This window comes from Antechinus flavipes, chromosome 1 (assembly GCF_016432865.1).
Source record: "Antechinus flavipes isolate AdamAnt ecotype Samford, QLD, Australia chromosome 1, AdamAnt_v2, whole genome shotgun sequence".
Lineage (NCBI taxonomy): Eukaryota > Metazoa > Chordata > Mammalia > Dasyuromorphia > Dasyuridae > Antechinus > Antechinus flavipes.
Window position 1 is genome coordinate 631,538,147 of NC_067398.1, and position 23,468 is coordinate 631,561,614.

The 23,468-nt window shown below is 35.3% G+C and overlaps 1 long non-coding RNA gene across 3 annotated transcripts in view; it reads right to left on the reverse strand.

The window, feature by feature from the left end:
- LOC127544476 (uncharacterized) overlaps nucleotides 1-18,781 on the reverse strand; it is a 92,891-nt gene extending 74,110 nt beyond the window's left edge. The window contains exon 1 of one of the 3 annotated variants that reach the window (XR_007949453.1): nucleotides 18,114-18,781. This is a non-coding gene — a long non-coding RNA (uncharacterized LOC127544476). The remainder of the gene's footprint in view (nucleotides 1-18,113) is intronic. The other 2 variants (XR_007949451.1, XR_007949452.1) reach the window with 2 other exon arrangements.
- Between the last annotated feature and the right edge of the window lie 4,687 nt (nucleotides 18,782-23,468).

Below are 23,468 nucleotides of genomic sequence, written 5' to 3' on the forward strand. Positions count from 1 at the left end.
CACTCTATATCTGTCCATGGGGTTTTCTTGGCAAAGATAATGAAGTGGTTTGCCCTTTCTTTCTCGAGCAGATTTAGGCAAACAGACATTAAGTAATTTATTCAGGGACACACTAGTGTCTCAAGTGTCTAGTGTCTAAAGCATTCTGAACCTTTCTTCCTGACTCCAGATCCAGTGTTCTCTCCATTGAGCCACCTAATTGTCTCTTCTTTATTATGTTCTCCTATAAATTTCAGTATCCTTATAAGGTTCTTAGTATTGAAGCTTTCAATGAAGCACTCAACTTATACAGCAGTTATCACTCTCTGACAATCTGAATCTTTTGCCAATTAATATATCTCTCTGATAATATCCTTTACAGAACTTTTTCCTGTTCAGTTCATCATTAGTTATATGTTGTAGTCTATTCATGCACAGCATGCTTTTTTACTGCCCTTTAAGTGACCCACAATTTTATTTTTTCAATGAGCATGGTATTCCATGACTCGCAGTCTTTCAGCATCATAGAAAGACTATCATTGTTTAAAAGATGGGCCTTTGTTTCATAGAGAAGAGTGGGGTTATTAAAAGCACTGTATAATTTCCCAAATGTAATCCAGCCCGCTTTCCTCCTACTCAATTCCTAGCCTAATAGCATGGAGTATTAAAAACAAACAAACAAACAAAAAGTTGGCAGCCTACAAACTACTTTTCTTCATCACCCTCTTCTCTTAAAGCTGTCACGAAGCAAACTCAAAAATTCCCTTTTACTGCCTTAAGGATTTAAAATATTTAAAGTTTTAAGTCAAATCTTACCGGTACTTAAGCACAACTTCTTTGGGGTACAAAAAAAAATTTTTTTTTTTAAATTCCGTTGTAGAAATATACACATCTCTCTGTACTGAGGAGAACGTAAGCTATTAGTAAAAATAAAACAACCAATTTATGATTAAAGTTCAAAAAAATCCTTTTGCTATATTTTTGTGAATTACAAATGGTATTTGAATCAGTAGAAACAATAGCAGCTTTAATATACTTGAATGTACAATAGTGAAGTAAATTCAGTATAAATGCACCATTAATGAAATAAACACCAAATGCAGAAATGAAGTTATATATATAATGGACATAAGATGGATCAACTCTTGAAAAAAATTAAATAGACTCAAAGGAATCACTTCCCACAAAGCTTGGTGTTAAGAGATGATTTAAAGATAGCAATGTTATCTCAGTCAACAACATGAGGTCAGAAAATAGACTCAAACGATTCAAAGCTTCTCAAGACTGGTTTCACCTTCACTGGTATAAGCAAGTTGAACATGAATGACATAGTGTAGCCTACAATGATCTACAATAAACTCTGGGAGCATAAGCTTATTCATGTTCACTCTGCAATCAATGAAAAAAACAATACTTAAAAACCTCTCTATTAGATTTCAGGTAAAGAGCAATGGAGAAGGTCAGAGGTGACAAATATAGATGGCAGCCTATCAGCAAAAAGAATCTAGACAAAGCATGTAAAGACAATGGGCAATTGACACAGAAACTTATATAATGTCAGAACTGAAAGGGACCAGAAACATTCCTTAGTCCTACAGTTCCCAAAATGTATACTAAGGTGCCACCAAGAACTTAAAAACAGAGGTGTTAAATTTTCAAGAGAAACAAAGAAACAATGAACATCTAGTGAACATTGCATGAACTACTTTTCCAATGAGAAACAAGAGGTCCAGAAGATAGGGTGGAGAGAGAGGATAAGGTGGAAATTCTTAGAGGTTAATAGAAAGGAAGGCAAGGTAGTGAGTAGAAGTAAAGGTATAAAGCATGGAAGAATTTACCTGCCAAAATAGATAACAAGAGTTATATAGATATAAATATAAAACATTTTTTATACAAATAAAATTACATCTAAATAATTGAAGTAATATTTATTGTTCATGGGTAGGTAAAGTCAATAGTTTTTTTAAATGACAATTTTACCTAAATAATCTATTTGTGTAATGCAACCCCAATTAAATTATTTTTAAAAAATTATTTTATTGCGTTAGAAAAAATAGCAGAATTTAATGAGAAGAACAAAAGGTCAGCAACCTCAAAGAAACCAGGGGAAAAAGATGTAAAGGAAGTAGATTTAGTTGTTCAAAAATAGTTCAGGCTTTAAATCATTTTATAAGGTAAGAGCATTGTGGAAGTGCAAAATTTTAAATTAAAATTTTCTTGTCTAAATAAAACCTACGCAGTTAAGAATAGAAGGAATGCAGGAAAATGGGGAAGGAGGAGGCTTACAAACATCTCTCAGATAGAATGTGATTAGGTTGGAATACTGCTGTGGTCTAGGAAAAGAAATTAGCTAGTTGATTTAGCAAAGCATGTAAAGAATTGAATTATAAAAGATGCCACCTACCTCCAGAGAAAAAGATATCAAATTAAAGTAAGCACAACAGTCTTAGACATATGTGTATAAATATATATGTAGATATATGTATATATGTATGTGCATAATCCACACCTAACTTTTTGCAAAGGGGAGGGATATGGAAGGGAAAACTAAAAAGTGCACAGCAGAAAACAAAAGAACCTACAAGAAAGCAATGAAAAGCTAGATAGCTTTGAAAACAGTATATATTTATTATCTAAGTTTTGCTGAAATGGAAATTTATTGCTTTATATTGAATCCTCTCATGTTCTACAGTATACATGGCAATGTTTTTTTTCCCCCTTTTCTTATTTTGTACTTAAGTTTAAAATAAATTTAAAAACTTAAAAAAAAAAAAAGAAAAAGAAAAAGAAAATCAATGATGGTATCCAAAATTGATTCTAGTAAGTGGTGCAGTGCCCAAAGAAATCCATAATTCCATTATTAATTGTGAATGAAATAAAACATTAACAGTGATATATAATTTTCTTTCAAATTATGTTAGTTTTCCAAACAGTTACTAAGTTCTTAGGACAAAAATATTCATTTAGTTGTTTGGATTTAATAAATGGAATTATTAAGTATTTATTTTGGTCAAGAAGCTGCATGAAAAAACTGAGATATGATGAACATGTAAACCAAAAAAAAATTTGGTAACCCCTAACTTAATTCAGTTCTCAAACTTTACAGATGAGGAAACTGAGGTTCATTTGACCAGAACTGGAATTTATACTCAGGTCTTAGATTCTGAACAAATCTAAACTACCCAGACAATAGGTATCCTACTCAAATAACAGGAAATATTCACTGACCTTAAACAAGGGATGTTGGGATGGAACAGGCCAGCACTCCCAACTACTTGGAAAAAACTGGTAGCACAGGATCACCAATTTTGATATTCAGTAGAACTACGCTCATGTTGCAGCAAACAACAAAGGATTTAAACATAATACTTTTTACATAACAAATTCCTTCTGCACTCACATAAAATCATCTTTCTTACTTTAAAATGGTAAAAAAGATTAGAGAAATAAAGTACTGCACTTACTTATAATTTAGTTAGCACTAATTTTATATTTAAATTTGAACTATTTTAATACATGAGCAACTCTTCTTTAAGGCATTTGAAAAATGGAGAAATAAAAGAATGGCTCACCAAGTAGAGGAGTGGGAAGTATATATTTGGAAATAAAGGTAATATAAAAACACAAGACAGGAATTATAAAGTTTTTAAATACTTCAGTATTTTAATTCTTTTTCATGACAAAACTAAGCAAAGACACTCTGGCTTTATGAATCTGTAAAAATGATATAGGAAGACATTTTGCTAAAGAAAAATGAAAACTTCAGGTTAATCATAATACAAAACATTCATAACTTCTTGTATCGTTGTAAAGGAAATAGACTTGGTCTAAACTTTACTAATAATCCTAAAAGTTATTTTTTTCTTCTGTGGCTTAATTCCCAGAATCCTTACAAGAAGAGGTTAAGGGAAGACCCCACCATGATGGACTATCATACATAGAAATTCTTGCTTACAGCATTTGGGAAAATATAGCTTATGCTAAGAATCAAAGAACCAATTAAAAGAACATATTGCTGTATGATCAACTTACGTGAACATTTCTATTCACTTCACATTCTTTAATGTAACTTAGAATGCTTGTCATAAAACATACTTTCTGTTTACATTATGATTGCTGCGATAGCAAACTGTTAGGGCATTCTCCAGATACATTTTATTGTAAAAAGAAATCAATCTTTTAAAAATACATAACTTAAAATAACAAAAACATTTATTAAGTCCCCACTCTATATAAAACAGGATAGCTAGGTGGCTCTTGGAGAAAGGCCAGCTCTGGAGTCAGAAGGAAGCCTCTTCTCCCAGAGTTCCAATTTGGTCTGACACTGACTAGCTGTGTGACCCTGGAAAAGTCACTTAATCTGTTTGTCTCAGTACTTCATCTCTAAAATGAACTGGAGAAGGAAATGGCAAACCCAGTATCTTTGTCAAGAAAATCTTAAACAAGTCATGAAGAATGGGACACAATACTTGTTCATGGGGTTTGGGAATTAGGAGGAAGAGATACTAGATTTATAATTAAGACAGAACCTGGCTCAAGTAAAATCTTAGAAGACAAAAATTAATGTGTTACCAAAGATTCTAACTTTTGGGATCAGATTTCATTATTTGATAAAAACTGCTGGGATAACTGGAAATTAGTATGGCAGAAATTAGGCAAGGACCCACACTTAACACCATATACCAAGATAAGATCAAAATGGGTCCATGATCTAGGCATAAAGAACGAGATTATAAATAAATTAGAGGAACATAGGATAGTTTATCTCTCAGACTTGTGGAGGAGAAAGAAATTTGTGACCAAAGATGAACTAGAGACCATTACTGATCACAAAATAGAAAATTTTGATTATATCAAATCAAAAAGCCTTTGTACAAACAAAACGAATGCAAACAAGATTAGTAGGGAAGCAACAAACTAGGAAAACATCTTTACAATTAAAGGTTCTGATAAAGGCCTCATTTCCAAAATATATAGAGAACTGACTCAAATTTATAAAAAATTAAGCCATTCTCCAATTGATAAATGGTCAAAGGATATGAACAGACAATTTTCAGATGATGAAATTGAAACTATTACTACTCACATGAAAGAGTGTTCCAAATCACTATTGATCAGAGAAATGCAATTTAAGACAACTCTGAGATATCACTACACACCTGTCAGATTGGCTAAGATGACAGGAAAAAATAATGATGAATGTTGGAGGGGATGCGGGAAAGCGGGGACACTGATGCATTGTTGGTGGAGTTGTGAACGAATCCAACCATTCTGGAGAGCAATCTGGAATTATGCCCAAAAAGTTATCAAAATGTGCATATCCTTTGATCCAGCAGTGTTTCTATTGGGCTTATACCCCAAAGAGATACTAAAAAAGGGAAAGGGACCTGTATGTGCCAAAATGTTTGTAGCAGCCCTGTTTGTAGTGGCTAGAAACTGGAAAATGAATGGATGCCCATCAATTGGAGAATGGCTGGGTAAATTGTGGTATATGAATGTTATGGAATATTATTGCTCTGTAAGGAATGACCAGCAGGATGAATACAGAGAGGCTTGGAGAGACCTACATGGACTGATGCTAAGTGAGATGAGCAGAACCAGGAGATCATTATACACTTTGACAACGATATTGTATGAGGATGTATTCTGATGGAAGTTGATTTCTATGACAAAGAGACCTAACTGAGTTTCAATGGATAAATGATGGACAGAAACAGCTACACCCAAAGAAGGAACACTGGGAAACGAATGTGAACTATTTGCATTTTTGATTTTCTTCCCGAGTTATTTTTTTACCTTCTGAATCCAATTCTCCCTGTGCAACAGGAGAACTGTTCGGTTCTGCAAATATGTATTGTATCTAGGATATACTGCAACATATTTAACATATATAGGACTGCTTGCCATCTTGGGGGGGGCGGGGTGGAGGGAGGGAGGGGAAAAATCGAAACATAAGCGAGTGCAAGGGATAATGTTGTAAAAAATTACCCTGGCATGGATTCTGTCAATACAAAGTTATTATTAAATAAAATAAAATTTAAATTTAAAAAAAAATTAATGTGTTACATTTTTGACAGTTCCCCCTTCCCAGCATATTTTATATAGAATGTTGGTCTGTTTATAAAAAACTTATGAAAGAAGTTTCAGGGGCAGCTAGATGAGAAATACAGAGTACCAGCCCTAGAGTGAAGAGAACCTAAGTTTAAATGTGGCATTCAAGAACACTTAATAGTGCCTAGCTGTGTGGCCCTGGGCAAGTCCCTTAAATTCAAGAGCCTTGGGGAGGAGGAGAGGGGGAAAGGAGAGGGAGGGAAGGGAAGGTTTCACAGAAGTGTTGGGTTCATGACATATTTCTTCAACAGAAATGAAATCAACTTTATCAATAATAATAATCTCACATTTATGTAATGTTTTAAGGTTTGTCTAGAGACAAAATGCAAAACCAGGTCTTCTGGTCACCCTTACAAAACCAAATTTTTTCTCCCTTTCTTTCTCTCACCTCACCCCTAGACAGAAGCCACCTAATATGTTAAGTTCATATATAAAAACCAACAGGTCTTTCTTTGGGACATAGGCAAAGAGAATAGATTGATTCAGAGTATAGATAAATCTGAAGTTAAAAAGGAAAGCAAAATGCCAAACCCTGTTGGTTCTAATTAATGTACAATACTGAAGTTTTCAATATTGTTGGGTTTCCATAAATTATGTAAAAGCCATGTGTACTTGTTTCTCATACTCATCAGAGTTTTTTTACCTAAGGTTTATGAGTACCAGCTAGAGCAGTACAGGTGGCAAAAATACCATACTCAGCTCTAAAAGTCAGGAGAATGTAGTTTCTACTTTCTTCCCAACTCATTCTGATTGAAGTGGTCTATTATTTCACAAGAAAGTATGTGAATTGAATACACTAATCTGCCTGTTAAAGAAATGGTAAGACTTCAAAAATAGAAAAAAAATTTTTTAATGCAATGACTTGTTTATACTACAGGAGATATAGCAACCAAAAAAAGTCAGAAAAGAATGCCAATTTTAGAACTGAAAGAGATCTCAGGGACTACCTAATCCAATTTATATATAAAAGAATCCAACTCAAAAAGATAACAATAAATATTGGAGGGGATATGAGAAAACTGGGACACTAATGCATGTTGGTGGAGTTGTGAACAGATCCAATCATTCTGTACAGCATTTTGGAATTACGACCAAAGGGTTATCAAACTGTGCATACCCTTTGATCCAGCAGTGTTTCTACTGGGCTTATATCCCAACGAGATCATAAGGAAGGGAAAGGGACACACAAGCGCAAAAATGTTTGTGGCAGCCCTTTTTGTAGTGGCAAGGAACTGGAAACTGAATGGATGTCGATCAGTTGGAGAATGGCTGAATAAGTTATGGTATATGATTGCTATGGAATATTATTGTACTGCAAGAAACGATCAGGAGGATGATTTCAGAGAGGCCTAGAGAGACTTACACGAACTGATGCTAAGTGAAATGAGCAGAACGAGGAGATCACTGTACACAGCAACATCAATATTATACAACGATCAATTCTGATGGACATGGCTCTTTTCAATAGCAAGATGATTCAGGCCAGTTCCAAAGGACTTATGATTAAAGAGAGCCATCTGCACCCAGAGAAATGACTATGGGACCAAATGGGGATCACAACATGGTATTTTTATCTTTTTTGTTGTTTGCTTACTTTTTGTTTTCTTATTTTTCACCTTCATGATCTGATTTTTCTTGTATAGCATGATAATTGTGGAAATAAGTATGGAAGAACTGCACATGTTTAACATATATTAGAAGGTTTCTGTCTAGGGGAGAGGTGAGAAGAAGAGAGGGAGAAAAAATCTGGAACACATAGTTTTGCAAGAGTGAATGCTGAAAACTATTCAAATGTTTTGAAAATAAAAAGCTAAAAAAAAAAAATCCATCTCAAAAACATACCCAAGTGGTCATGTAGATTGCTTGAAGACAACTTGAAGCGGAACCCACTGCCTTCTAATACTGCCTGTTCCACTGCTGGTTTGCTCCTAATAATGAAAAAGTTTTTCCATTTACCATGTCTAATTTTATTTCTTTGTAACCTTTACCACTAATGGTACTTTTCTTCCCCCTGGAATCAAGCAGGAATTCTCTTATTCCAAATACTTTTCAAGTATTTGAAATTGTCATACCCTCCAATTCTTTTGTTTCTCACTCAATATTCCATCAAAATGAGCCTATTTGCTAATCCTACTATGAAGAAATCTAATTATCCTTTCTGTGCTTTTGTATAAGCTGTCCCTCATGGCAAGATTATACTATCTTCACCTCCAACTTTTAAAAATACCTCATTTCCTGATCCACTTCCGCTGCTTAGATCCTCTAGAATTATTTTTACTTCGGATTTATTTTGTATTCCTTTCTATGTACACATTATTTGCCCTAATAGAACATAACTTCTGGAGGTTAGGTAATATTTTGTTTTTATCTTCATACCCTCAATAGTTGGCACACACACCTGGCACAGACTGCATATATTTTCCAGCTCACATATCAATCACAAACTGACCTATATGAACTTAAAGTCCACTGAAATCACTGAATATTTTTTCAGAAAATGTGCTGTCTAGTTATAACTGCCATCTTGTACTTTTTAAGATTAATTCTGAATCCTAATGTAAAACTTGACATTTCACCTTATTAGATAAGATCCAACATTCTAGATTCTCAAAATCTTCTGGATTAAACTCTTTTTTTAATACAATATTTTAGTTATCCTTCCCATCTCTGTTTTACCTGTAAGTCTGACAGAATGCTATTATATAAATCACTGATAAATATGATGAAATGGTTAGAAAAGGAAGAAAAGTACTGTACTACTTTAACTTATCTTAGTGAGGATATTTTATACCATAAAAAAGTGCTGCTACTGAAACTAGTATATTAACCAAAATCGTTAGAAGCCTCATAATATTATTATATATAAAAGGGATTTCTTAACTTTCATAAATATAAGAAATTAATCCCAATCATCAGTTTATTTGAATATTCTCCCTGATTAAACTAATTTTTGTATTTCTAAGTCTCCTCAGACCACCATGCAGATTAATTAGCCAGAACCATGAAGTCAAGGGCCTTGGAAACAAGAGTGCCCTCAAAACCACCAATCATGCATGCAGCCTGGGCTCCACAGCCATCATCAAGGGGGGGTTCGATTTCTATGGAGAATTGGCCCACTTTCCTTGCCACAAACACCAACTTCTACTATCAGTCAGATAAACCCAAGAGCCCCAAGAATGGCAGCACCTCTCAGACTTCTGGTCCAGCTCTGGCAAGAATCAATTCTGGCAGGAAGCACTATGGAGATGCTGGCTAACTGCTTCTATGCGTTCTGTAGTCCTTGCTTCCTTCCTAAGCATTATACCTAACTAATAACAATCCTCACCCCCAGAGACCTTGGCACTCTCAAGGCAACTAGGTGACACAGTGCATGAAGCACTGGGGCTGGAACCAAGAAAACCTGAGTTCAAATTTGACTTCAGACACAGTGGACAAAGCTTTGGGTCTGGACCTAAAAAGACCCGAGTTCAAATTTGACCTCAGACACAGTGGATAAAGCACTGGATCTCGAACTAATATGTAAGTTCAAGTTTGATCTCAGACTCCTACTAGCTGAGTTTACTATCTCAGACTCTTATTAGCTTAGTAAATTTACTTATCACTTAAACTTGTTCTGACTCAGTTTCCTCAACTGTAAAATGTCAATAATAACTTACCTCACAGTGTTGTTGTAAGAATCAAATGAACATCTTGTCTTCCCTTAAATGATTCGACATAAGAAATAAATAAGATTTTGTGGTGGAAATGACATTAAAGATGTATTACCATCTGATTTGTTAATGTACCCTAAGGACCATTGGACTTTTCTATAACTTTGGACCTTCCAGATTTGTTAAAATTGTCCATGTGTGCTGTCTTTTAGACAATTAGACTGTGAGTTCTTTGAGAGAATGGATTATCTTCCTTTTCTATTTATATCCCTAGTCATTAGTACTGTGCTTGGCATATAGTAAGCACTGAATAAATGTCCTCCCCCATTCCTTTTTGTCTTATAACATATAGAATCTCAGAGTTGATGATGGCCTTAGAGGCCGTTCAATTCAACTTGCAAAAGGATATCATTTTTCTGTTTTCTACCCTTACTCCCTGATAAAACACCAGCACTATGTCTTTAATATGCCATTTGCTCATTAAATAGTGGTTATCAATATTAAATATTGACCAATTCAGGAAATATTACATGTCCATAATCTGTAAAGCATAATATATACTAGAAATCGAGGGAGATAAATGATATATGGTCCTTGTTCTTAAGTGCCTTACTACTTTTTGATCTGAAAAGTTCAAAAGGCAGCTATGTGGCAGAGTGCAGAGAGTACTGGACTTGAGTCAGAAGGATTCGAGTTCAACTTAATCTCTGCCTCAGTTTTCCCATCTATAACATGAGGAATAGCACCTACCTCCTGAAGCTTGTTGTAAGAGTAAAATGAGATTCATTATCGTAAAAGCCTTTTGCAAATCTTAAAGGGATATATAAGTATTTAAGGATTATTTGTTGAAAACATAACGCTATAACAAAATAAATGTAGAATCATGAAATTAAAGTAGGAAGAGGTTAAGTAGTTTTAAGGTTAAATAATTTAACCTCAACCTATAGATAAGAAAACTGAAGCCTAGATAGGTTAAGTGAATTGCTAAAAGTCATACAAGTAGTAAGTGGAAAAGCCTTGACTTTAAAATAATTTAGCTACTTCCCATTCAAAAGTAATGAATCAACATAATCATTTTTCTACATAGTATAAGGGAAAGATCGCTTTACTAGTATTCAAGGGAGTCTGTGGCTTCAGAACTCAGAAGAGAACTAGCTCTATGATCTCAGATTCTTCACTTCAACCCCTTGGGAGTTCGTCATCAATGAAATAAAGGTATCTTATTCCACTTGACAGTAAGTCCTTGGATCAACAAATCCAAGATGCCAGATCACACAATTTTATCACGACACCATGCTTGTTCTAGGCAATCTCTATCAGAACTACAGAGACATTTTTTCCCCAAATTATTATCACAATACTCTCTAATGGCAGGAGGTTCTAACTTCTCACATCCCTGCATCAGCTCCACCTTTCCTGTTTGTGCTTGAGGGGAGGGAAGAAGACTGAAGGGAAGGCCCCATGCTAAGTTTTTCTCAATTCCTTCCACAGAAATCCTCAAGGTCCTAGGGCCCTTGGAAACCCAATTTGGAGTCTTGTGATTGGTTAGACCTAAGGCAATACACAGTTTTTCTTTACTTTTTTCCCCTCTAGACACATATCCTAACACTTAAATAATTAATAAATGTTATAGTATAAGAAGTTATGATATCTCTTTCACCATTCCCCCTCAGCTTGCAAATAAACAATTATAAGCATGCTTGGCAAACCAATGACCCTGGATTTCCAAGGCTGATTTGTATATATAAGTACTTCCCCTGAATGCTTGTTACCCTTTCTTCTTTTCTCCCATCTTATAAAATTCAGTACTTTTAAAATTTAATTATGATCATCCAGAATAATAATCAGTGAGAAAATTGTTTCAAATCTCTCTGGTCTTTTAAAAGTATAGTAGTAGTTAAAACAAACTTTTTAAGGACTGGGTTAGTCTTATTTTAATAACTTTCAAATCGTATGACTATAGTGAATCACTGACCACTGAACAACAGACCTGCATAAACAAATAAAGTAAAATTGTAATCTTGGGAAAACAATAAGAATAAATTCAATAGACTTTTACTTGTCACCTAATTCACTTTCTACAAAACTCCTTTTTTCATTTTAATTCTTACATTTTAACATTTTAACAAACTTACAAATTCTGATGAATTGTTTTCAAATACAATCTCCTTTATCTAGATACTATAGATTAAAAACAAACATTCAAAATAATTGTTCAACACTCAACCTAAAAAGTTATAGGAAACTTTTGGTCAGTGCTCAGTGTTATCTTACATAGTTCTCATTTCTTTTCTCTTTCAGATAAGAAACTGAAAAAACACAGTCCACTATGAATATCATACAGTAATATTTCTGATGTTGTTTGGCTAAAAGCCAATTTTAAAGAAGGGGTATGAGGAGGCAAACCATAAATTCATCAGTTAACTAAAACATATTCTGTACTTATATTATCCACATGCCAAAGATTATCATAAAACAGAAACTAAATTAAAACTTAATATCATTTCCGTGTGACACTCTCAAGTTAATCCAGCAATTCATAATTAAAATGTTATTTTTGGATACATTTCAAGTTTCTTAAACTGACAAATACAAGTTATTATTCCATTATAGTTATTTGTTTTTATGTGTCTTTATATCATAATATAAATTAAGAGTATGCTCATATAAACTAATGCAGCTTAGAACTGCTATATAATCATTAAAAAAAAAAAAACCAACAGTATTTTCAAAAAAGCATTTGTTTATAAATCAGAAAAATGTGATAATTTTTAAAAATGTATTTTGTTTTATATATATTTTAAACATATGGAGGGGCATATGTTCTGGGTGACAGAAGACTTCTTTTTTTGCAAGCCTTCTCAATTTGTTATAAGTCATTTTCCTTTTCAGAGCCTCAGCTCCCTCATATGTAAAACAAGGAGGTAAGATAAGCTTGATCTCCAGGTCAGGTGGAGGATCCGTAGATAGATGGCTAGACCTGAATTTCAAATCCTACTAGCTGTGTGACTCTAGATAAATCACTTAACCTCTCTGCAAGGTGAGTTTGGTAGTAATACTTACCACACAAAGCTGTTGTAAAGACCAGAATCAAAGGAGATAATACATGTAAAGGGGTTTTTATGAAGTGCTACATAAATGTTAATTATTCTCATTCCAGGTTTAATAATGAGAAAATGCTGATTTCTAGATTTAAAAAAATTCTCAGGATTACAAGTTAGATAATAGATAATTCCAATATGGAGAACATTTGAAAAACACTTAAATGACATGAAAATTTTTTCTTTTTTTTTAAATATGTCGTTATCATTGTTCATACTAATTAAAATTAGCTTAAAATTAGATCTAAAATTATCATTAAATTAAAATGTTTAACAAAAAAAGTGCTGTGTTTAGTTCTTTACTCTTTAAAGAAAATGCAAAAGCTTTCTATTAAACTTGATTAAAGTGCCCTTGGTAACTACAATGAAAACAATGTTTAACTTAAAATACAAATGGAACAGTTGGGAGAAAACATGAAGAACGTTATTAAAAAACAAACTTTCTATTGTTATTATAGCTAAGATGCCCAGCATTTAACATCATTAGAGCTGTAAATGTAAATGTAATGTAAAAAAAAAAAATCTCCTAAGTAGGGACATGAGGGAAGAAATTTAATTTTAGGAGCTTAAACTATAAGCTAAAATCCATTTTTAAAATTACCTCCATAACTTTATTCTAGTTCCAAATATTAAACATATAAGGGAGTTTTAAAAAACATAACAATTTAACAAACATCATGCTAAAAATAAGATGAGCTTGTGACAGCATTTTCAACTCTCTCCAAAACTTTTACTGTTATTTTATACAAATCAGTCCTAGTTTTACAAAGTATTTTTTTGATTCCATTTGTAGACAAGAAAAATAAGTGAACTATTTAAAGAACTATGACTAATTCTATTTAAGATTATTATGCATCTTTCTAATCATTGTTCCATTCATTGAATTATATGGACATACTGTGTAGTACACACACACACATACATTTAGTTCATAGGTTTTTGTTTTTGTTTTTTAAACTTAAAACATGCATTTTAAAATTTGGAATTAGATCCAAATAGCTACATGGAGTAAATTTTCTCCAATCTTCTCTCTTCCACCCCTCCCCAGACATAGGCAACTGTTTTAATATTTTCAAATGAAAAACTGAAAATATTCATTTTGGAATCAGTGGTATCATTCAGATTTTAACTTTTGTAATTCCCTTTAGCCAAACATGAAGAAAACTGTTAAGTATGCCAAATATAGCCTCTCTAGACCATATTAAAATGATGATAATTTTGTACATTAAGGGCAATATCGTTACTTTTTAAATGAATATTGTTTTTTTTTAAGTCTTGAAATATGTATTCATTTTATTCAGCATGAAGGTTTCACTATAAACGATCTTCCTCCTGATAATCATAAGATTACTCTAAAAAAGCTGGAAAAATACTCACCTCTATTATATCTTTGGTCTAAACCAGGGTAAAAAGGAATTCCTCTTCTTTTTAGGTCTATGGTTTTATTCACTCTCTTTTCCTCTCCCTCCACCTACATAAAGTTTGCTATAGGAAGCTTTAGTTACATTTTTACATATTCCTTCTTTTAGGTCACTCAAAGTGGTTTAAAAATTAAATTCTGAAAGCAATCCATTCAACTTCCTTTAGCCATTTCAAATAAACACAAGTCCCTAACAAAAGAGGAAAAATTTCTGAAATTACAAAGAAAATATAAATAAGCATTTGCAAAAATTCAAAGAGCCATGATTAATATAGTATGTCCTATGTATACAATGAAGATTAACCATCTATGGGTCTAAGTAAAATTAGATTAGTACAACATAAAGCTTTAATTCTGAAGAATATCTTGCAGATATTTTCAATATAATTGGATTTTATTTTAAAGGTGTATTTCAGATAAAAACTATTTACATCACACAGGAGTTTCAATTTAACATTTCCTAAGGGTACTATGGGACCACCTTATGGGAGGGAGTATCTTATGACAAGATGCTTTTGATACTTGAGTAACTAAACCTCTTTGGATAGGATCCGAGACAGACCTGCCTCAGACAAACTTTGCTCTAAACCAAATAGTGTTATAGTAGGAGTTCAGGCTACTACTAAATAAAAGTAACAGCATAAATCAAATGACAATTATACAACACCCAAATTGAATAGCCAACGGGAACACTATTTGGAATCACAAAATACAAAACTACTAACCTGAACACCTATGAAAGAGAAAATTAAAAAAAAAAAAAAAAAAAAAAAAACAACAACATAAAATGAAGGAGTTGAACCACATTATCTCTAAGGTTTCTCCTAGCTGTAAGTCTCTTTTCTGAGTGAGTCCCTGTTCCTGTCTCTCTCTAAACACACGTATTCCTTGGCTATATGCCACAAAAATGTTCATAAAACATTGTGAAACCGAATTACTGCCAACCAAATCACATTTAAAGTGTACTACACTAAGAAATCTCATTCTTTCAAAAAACCCTAGTTTTGAATCCCTTTGTAAAACAAAGGAACCTTTTGTATTATGAATAACCATCTAAGTTATGTTTGTAAATTTGCATATGGGTGTTCTTAAATCAGGATAAAGTTATTTCAAAAGGCAGATTCACAACCAACTTTGCTTTCTTCTTTCTCAGTATATATTCACATAAATTTATTTTTTAAAAAGGAGTGGAGTGGGAATACAAGTTACTTTGGAAAATAATTTATAAATTTTATTTTTTTAGAAAAAAAAAGTGAGGAAAAAGATATGTATTATAACAGAGGATCAGGTACCAATGTTTGTTTTTTTGCTGTGGTTTCAGTAAAGAAAAAAATATGAAAAAGATTATATTATTATACTGAGGTTTAAAACTATTCCAAAAAATTGTTTCTGTATTAAACCATGACCTCTGAAATGTCATCAAGGTCAATAAGACCTATAGTGAGATGAATTGCTGAGTAAGTGCTGCTTACAGGAACAATGATGCCCAAAGGCAGGTATAAATTTACAGTTGCTTAACTTTTCAGCTTTTCTGAAAATCCTGGACTTATGAATTAAATGAAACAGTTCTTCACACTGCACAATCCCATTAAAAAACCAATAGGCAGTGTCAACAAAGTATAAAAGGGTTCACAACACAGTATGAAGCACAAAACAAACTTCCACCATATAGTATATATTAAAAGTTATAAAACCTTTCTTACTTTGTATACTAAAGACCTTTGAACTTATATTTTGGCTAAGTACCACAGAGCCCACATTTCAAAGCAGGGGGCCCTCTACAGAGATAACTTTGTGTAAAAATAACATTGAGAAGCTGAAAAAGCATTTCAATTAATTATAAATCTTCTAGTGACTAAAAAGTTAGTTTGGATATTTTGAGCCTGCTAGTCACTATCACCTTCACTTTCCATCGGCATTAACCCTTTGATCACTATTTTCATTATACAGCTTTCACAAAACAATTTTTCCAAAGTAGCTTTAAATGTTAAAAATTAATATTATTCAATTTAGTAGTATCTAACCTGTTTAGATTATACATTTTTTACAAAAGCAATTGTTTTTAAATTATTCGTATTCTTCAGAAAATAAATTAGCCAAAAAAGGAATTCAAGAATTAAACAAATTAAAGTTAAAATGCCTACAGAAATTCATATGGAAATGCATTTTAGTCAGAGAATTCTTTCCAACACTGTTGTATTCAACATAGCCACAAATACACATTTAATATTACAACAATTAAAGAGGTTAAAGTGATGTAATGCTTCCAAACTAATACTGAAGAACCAGACATTCTTTATAATGAAGTGTTTTGCTGTTACTATCCCTCTGAATTTCTCAGTAAAGCTTCAGTTGGAAAGTGGCACTAGGTCAATGTGACTATTAAACCCTAGCAGTTACAACTAAAGTGCACTCTGATGGCTTCTAAAGCTTATGATTACAAAGATGACTGCTTATACATTCTCTTACAAATTTTCTTTCAGGAAACACTGAGCTACTTCAAACTCATTTGACAAATATTACCTCTTTTCAAGGTTTTAGGGAAATTTGTGCTTATTATTTTTAATGTTAAAGAAAACAAAAAGATTATCCTATTTTCCATGTAAGTACAAAAGAAATATACAATAAAAGCATTTACATACCTACCAACTTTATACACCAGAATGAATACTACCGAAAACTACTAATTCACATTCACAAAACACTGAAATGTCAACAGTCACAGTACCAAGATGTACTTATTCACAAATTATTTACTCCTAATCCAAACATGACCCTCTGGTCTTATCTTACTTCCACGCCTTAGGTCCAGTACTATGTTAAGGATTTTCTCCAAACTAAGCATGTTTGCCATCCCAAGTGCAAGAGATGGGCCCATTTCGGAATCTCCATTCAGCCCAAATGCCCAGTCTAAAGTTACCAGTCCCAGCAACTTCTAATCCTACTGCTCACCTTGCAGATCCTGTTAACTTTGAAGGGTCCTGGGAGAATTCCTAGTCTACTCTCTCATCTGAGACTCACTAGGACGAAGTTTCTTGGCCAAGGTCACAAAGCTTTGTGTGGCAGAACTACAACTAGAACACGCTGGGTCCCCAATCCTGAGCCCCGCTCCAGCGCTCTCCGCGCCTCTCCACGAACCCAAGCTATTTTCGCCTTCCCCTTCCCCGTTACCTGTCCTCCCCCAGACTCTACTCTCGAGCCATCCCAGGGGTCCCTGGGCATTTCCTTCTCTATTTCACTCTGGTCAATGTCGATTCCTACCCCTCCGCTCCCTCCCCCCACCCCTTTACTCGACCTTACTTCCAAAAGCCGGGAGGCGGTGAGCGATACCAGGGTTACTGTCTTTTGCCGACTCTTGCTTTTCTACCTGGCAACAACCCATTCCCAGACCTTAAGAGGAAGGGCTCACCTCACCCACAAAAAGCCGCCCTGGCTTAAGACTTTATTACGGTATAAAGTTGTCTCCAACTCCCTCCACTTCACCCACACACATCATTTCCAGAGTCACGGGGCACTTGGTTCCCAACTTCACTCTGACCGCCTTCTGCCAACTTCTGCACCGGTCTCCCCAGCCTGCCCAGCCCACCCAACTCCAGGGCTCCAAGAAAAAGGGAGGAGGGGGGGTTTCCTTAAGTCCTGCCCTTTTTTAGCTCCCTCTAGCCCAAGCAGCCCTACTCTCAACAACTGAAGATATGGGACCCCCTCCCACAAAAGCTTCTCTAGCCTTTCCCCCGCCCCCAGCATATCCCCTACATCTTCCAGGAGCGTCTCTCAAATTAGAAAGAAGTGGGGGTGGGGGTACAAGGTGTCCTTATCTTCCACTGACAAGTACCCCCCCTTTAGAGCACTCACCTGATCAGTCCTCTCGGGTCTCTCCAGTATAGGGAGGTGCAACCACAGCTGCAGCCACAGCGCCCCCCAACCTGGAACCCCTTCCCATTCCCCCGCCCCCCTTCTTGCACGCGCCCGTGCGCGCGTTCCCGAAATAACGCTCCCGCGGGAGGGGGGAGTGGTGGAGGGGGGCGTGGACACGCTCGCGCTAGGAAGGGGGGTGCTTCCGAGGGCGGGAGGGGGGGTTGGTAAAGTCAAAGGGGGTCGGAAGCGTCCGGACGAAGGAAGTGGATTAGGTCGCGTCCGTCATGGCGCGCGCTAGCAGCAACGGCGACTGCTCCCTTCCGTCTCCTCCTCGCCTTTAGTTTGACCTTTTCCTCTTGTGTGTGCGTGTGCATATCTCCGTGTGTATGTGTATGTGTGTGTGTATGTGTGTCGGGTTCGCTCCCCGACGCCGCCTGACGTAACTACCATGGCAACGACAGCCCCGCCCTCCTATTTCCTCATCTTCGGCTCCCCCCTCCCTAGCCCTCCCTCCAGCTCCGCGCCTCTCTTCCACGTTCTCCGGCAGTCTCGTGCTCGATCGCACGCGCGCGTGCGCGTATGCTTCCCGAGCAAAGAGCGAAGCGGGATAAAAGTGGAGAAACTGCGAGGTCTCTTTTTCTTTCCCTCTCCCAACCCCTCCTCCATCTACCCCACCCCACGCCTTCCCAGCTCTACTCGACCAATCCGGGGGGGGAGATCCTGTGGGCGGGGTGGGTTTAGGCAGCGTGAAAAAGGTCCCAGGCTGATGAAAGCCAGCGATGTTACTGAGCGTGCGCAGTGCGGGTCTTGTAAATGTGAGTTTGTAGATGGGGGAGGAGTAAACTAACGAAACTAGAAGGTGGCTTCTTGGGCTTTTACTATTAGCCAAGGAGGAGGAGAGCGCGCTTTTGCACTTGGCTCCCATGGAGTATGTGCTCAGGTTAAATAAGAAAGGACAGGAAGGAAACTTCCATCGAAACATCTAAAGGGCTTAATTCAGGAATCCTCGAGGCCCTTCGAGGACTGGGGAAACCTTTGGACAGCCCCCGAAATCCCACGCGTGACACCAGGGTTGGACCGGGACCATTTATAAGCCCAATCCTACAATAAATTCCCGACTTCAAGGACTTCACTTCAAGGACTGGTGTTGAGCAAACTTAGAGTCAGGAGAATGGCTTGATCTGCCAGTCACTTTTCTCCCTCCAGCTTCAGGTTCCTCGTCTGTGAAATGGGAATTGTAATGCTTAGACCGCCTTCCGTGGTGGGTTATATAATAATTATAGGTGCCTCCTAGTGGTGACCGTGGTTTTAGAAAGCTGTGCCAGTCGAGGACCAACTAACAGAGGGTACACAGACGTTTAGAAAGGAAAGCAATGTGCACAAGGCACCAGCTTGGTGCACTGCCAAATAAACCTTGTTTTCTATTTGAACAGTCCCGACAGTGGCAAATCGAGAAAGTGCCATACTTACACACACACACACACACATACACATACGCAGAGTTTGCCTAGATTTTTATAAAACAATCAAAGCCTTGCGTGCTTTTGTAGCAAAGATGAATAAGAAAGGGTTCAAACGTGTAATTAGGGGAAATAACTTGAAATTCAACATCTAGACTCAAAGAGCAGTCTGTTGTATATGTCACCTTGAAAAGACGTTTCCTGTATAATGTTTGGCTCTGCTGTTTATCATGCTTTATGGCAAAGTTTGGGGCATAGACTTATCAAAATTGCAAGTGACAAATCAAGACTAGTAGAATCCAGAAGTCAGGAAAATCTTGCTAAACAAGAATATTGTGACAGATAAAACAATGAAATTAAATAGGGACAAATGTTTTACATTTGTGAAATTTATGACAAAGTACAAAAATGTGGCGAAACAGCAATTAGGGGGAAATGGGTATTTTTTAAAATAACTTTTTATTGACAGAACCCATGCCAGGGTAATTTTTTACATTATCCCTTGCACTCACTTCCGTTCCGATTTTTCCCCTCCCTCTCTCCACCCCCTCCCCCAGATGGCAGGCGGTTAAAAATGGGTATTTATAACTAAACATAAGTAAAGTAAAGAAAACAAGCTTATCTAGCGATTTTATAAATCATCCCATAGACTGGAGCACTCTTATTCACTGTCTTCTTGCTACCAGACTTATCTGCCCTAACACAGTGTCTGACATATAGTATGGGTTAAATAAATGTTTGCTGTGTGATTGAAATGATGTGGAAGAAGTTCAGTATTGAGGGAGCTAGGACACCTTTTCTTATACTCTTTGATGTTTTCCATTCATGCTTCCACCTTAGAACTCTGAGGAAAATTATTCAAAATAGATTTTGGTTCATGTCTATGGTCTCCCCAAATTGGAGAGCATAAAAGTATTCAAAATGTAGTATGAATCAGATATTTATTTCCTACACACAAAAGAAATATAAACAAAAACATTGACAGAAAGACTCAAAATGCCAGTAACTGAATTGCTTTCTCTAAGGAGGCTGAAACTTTAATATCATCAGAATATAGAATAGTTGTCAGGCTTTGACTATAATCATGTAAATTTTTCTGTTAGCTCTGCAATGTCTCAAACTTCATCAACTGTACAGTTTGGGCTACTTTTCTTTGTGGTCATCTCTGATACAGAAATTTTCCCTACTAACGATCATCTCCATCCAGTGGACCTTGGACCTTTGGAGTGCTTATTATTGAGTTCATATTCAAACCTCATCCCTCTAAAAATGTCAATATGCAGTTACCCATATTCAGGAAAGACACTCATCAGAAAAGGCAACTAGAATTGTGCCATGATATCCAGTTTCAGGTTTGATTTGGCAAAAAATGGACTTTAGCTTCTATGAGCTTATTGCCACATGGTGGTCTGGCTGGGTCAAAGAATAAACTGAACTTCCTAAACCCCTCACAGAACGTCTGATGAAAGAAGGGGAAAAGCTGGAGTGGAATCACTTCCCTTTTAAAGGTCCATGAAGTCATTGCCTCTCCCTTTTCAGTATCTAATAAAGAAGATGGTTTTTTTTTCAAATTTATTTTACTTGAAGAAACAGAATAAACAAAAAGAAAAACAGAAAAGCGATACAAAACAAAATGAAACAAAACAAAAGAAAACACTATTACATGCCCAGCAAAAAATCAGGGAGTATTCAAATTATATGACAACAAATATCAATTTAAGAAAGTATAGATATTAGTAGAAGAAATTGTAGTCATGAGTGTCTTTTTTTCTTTCCTTCCTTTAAATTGTTCTTTTGTTCTCTATTCTTTGCTGCACTTTATTTATTTTATTCTTTTTTTTCCTTTTTCATCCCCTCCACCACTCCTAAGCAGGCTATAGTTAAGAAAGGTTATATTTATATATACATATGTAGATATATACATACACATACACACACACATTTCCCTTTTATTCCCTCCCCTCTCCATCCTAAGGAGATGATTTAATAACCTCCAAAGCACACAAGCACTAAGCTAGCACATGTGGTCAACTGAGAACAGGCAGGAAATATCTATGCACCATCTGTGCGACCCATGTTTCATTGGGATTACATTAAGAGGTATGTCGTCCAGGCCTCAAGATGTGGTAACTTCATTGTATATTCTTTGGTACATTCAAGCTACATCTGAAATTTGTTTTAATTTACATTTAAGGAAGAGCACTGATAAACTGAGAATTCAGAGGAAAATCATTCTCCCATGTCATTATTATCAGTTTTCTCATGCTTGAAATTAGGATTTGAGATTTGTAATGATCAATTGTTTTTTACAGTCTTCGGACCAGAATCAGTGAAGAAATATTATTTTCCTTTAAAAGTTAGAGACTGAAGTAGGTTTTTTTTCAGATAAACTCATAACTTTCCTCAAAGTAGGTAGGTATAGCCCAATTAGCCTTGAGAATTCAAGGTCAGTGATAAGCTAGAAACCACTGACATCTTTTTTTTATTATTATTATTTTTGAAAAATATGAGTGTGAATGTATGTATCTTTCTATAGCACCTATAGTTATATATTTTTGCAGTTCCTGGCCTAATACAAATGGCTTTCTGATCCACACATTAAAATCACACAAATATAAAGTGGATAAAATAAATAAGGGATATAAAAGAAATTCATTATTAATGTATTTACTTATATTAACTGCTAATGATATATGGCAGTAAACAAGAAGAACTTGTTGTTTTGATTTTCTTGTGATTTTGGATTAAACTGGTACACCAGAAAAACAAAGAAGAAATTTCTTTAACAAAAGACAAAGAAGACAGAATTTTTAGGTTCTCGATAGTAAAGAATGAGGCAAAATAGGCTTGCTCTTGCATTGTTTAATAGGTGTGTGTTGGGGGTTCAGGGAACTCAACCCTTAACTAAAGTAAAATGTTTTCTATTTTCCCTGTTTGAGTTTCTGTCTCTCTAAGACAAATATAACACAGCATAAAGTTAATGGATAACTAAGCTATTACAAAAATTTGGGTTCAAGTCCTACCTTTGACACATGCTAGCTAAATAGGCTGACAGTTTCAAGTGCTCTGTAACCAACTCCTTATATCTTCCCTCCCTTACCTCCTTGATTATTAATTGAAGTTTTCAATCTATATTGGTAGAAGAAATTTGATGAAATCACTGGGGGGAAAATTTGTGTGTATGTAACATGTGTCGTATATATATATTTATGCATATATGCTTACGTGTTTATATATACAAATTTTGTTTTTGTTAATATATACACTATTATTTGTTGATAAAAGGATAATTAGGTATATATAATTTTACTTTTTAATATCTATTTGGATCTTTGGATCTACTTCATGGCTGTAAGACACTGTGATATATATTAGGCACTAAAATGGATATACTACATACAATATATCTATATCTATAATAAGTCAAAGTCCCAAGTGTAAAACAACTTCTTTCACAAGGTCTTCAAACATAAACTAGCTGATCACCATCCTGTAGGCTATAGAAGAGATTCTTGTTCAAACAAGTATTGTCCTTGATGACTTTTGAGGTTCTGATTGCCAAGATTTTGTGATCCTGTGATACTATGATCATGCAACATTGCTGACAACATTTCAAGCAGAATCTGCCCATAAACTATGTCTGCTATTTAAGGAATAGCCTAGTTAACTTTTGAGAAGCTAATGAGCCAAAGGTCAGCCATTCTATGATCAAAGTTTTTATCTGCATCAACTCATGAGGACCATTTTCTTCCAGGGATATCAAATTTGTAATTTGTATCAGTGTAGGAATTCCTGTTGCTTACAATTTAATTCAACATTTATTTCTTCTAGATCTTTTATTCTCAGATCAGCTAATACGTCTAACACATGGCCTTTCCTGATTTTTCTCAAT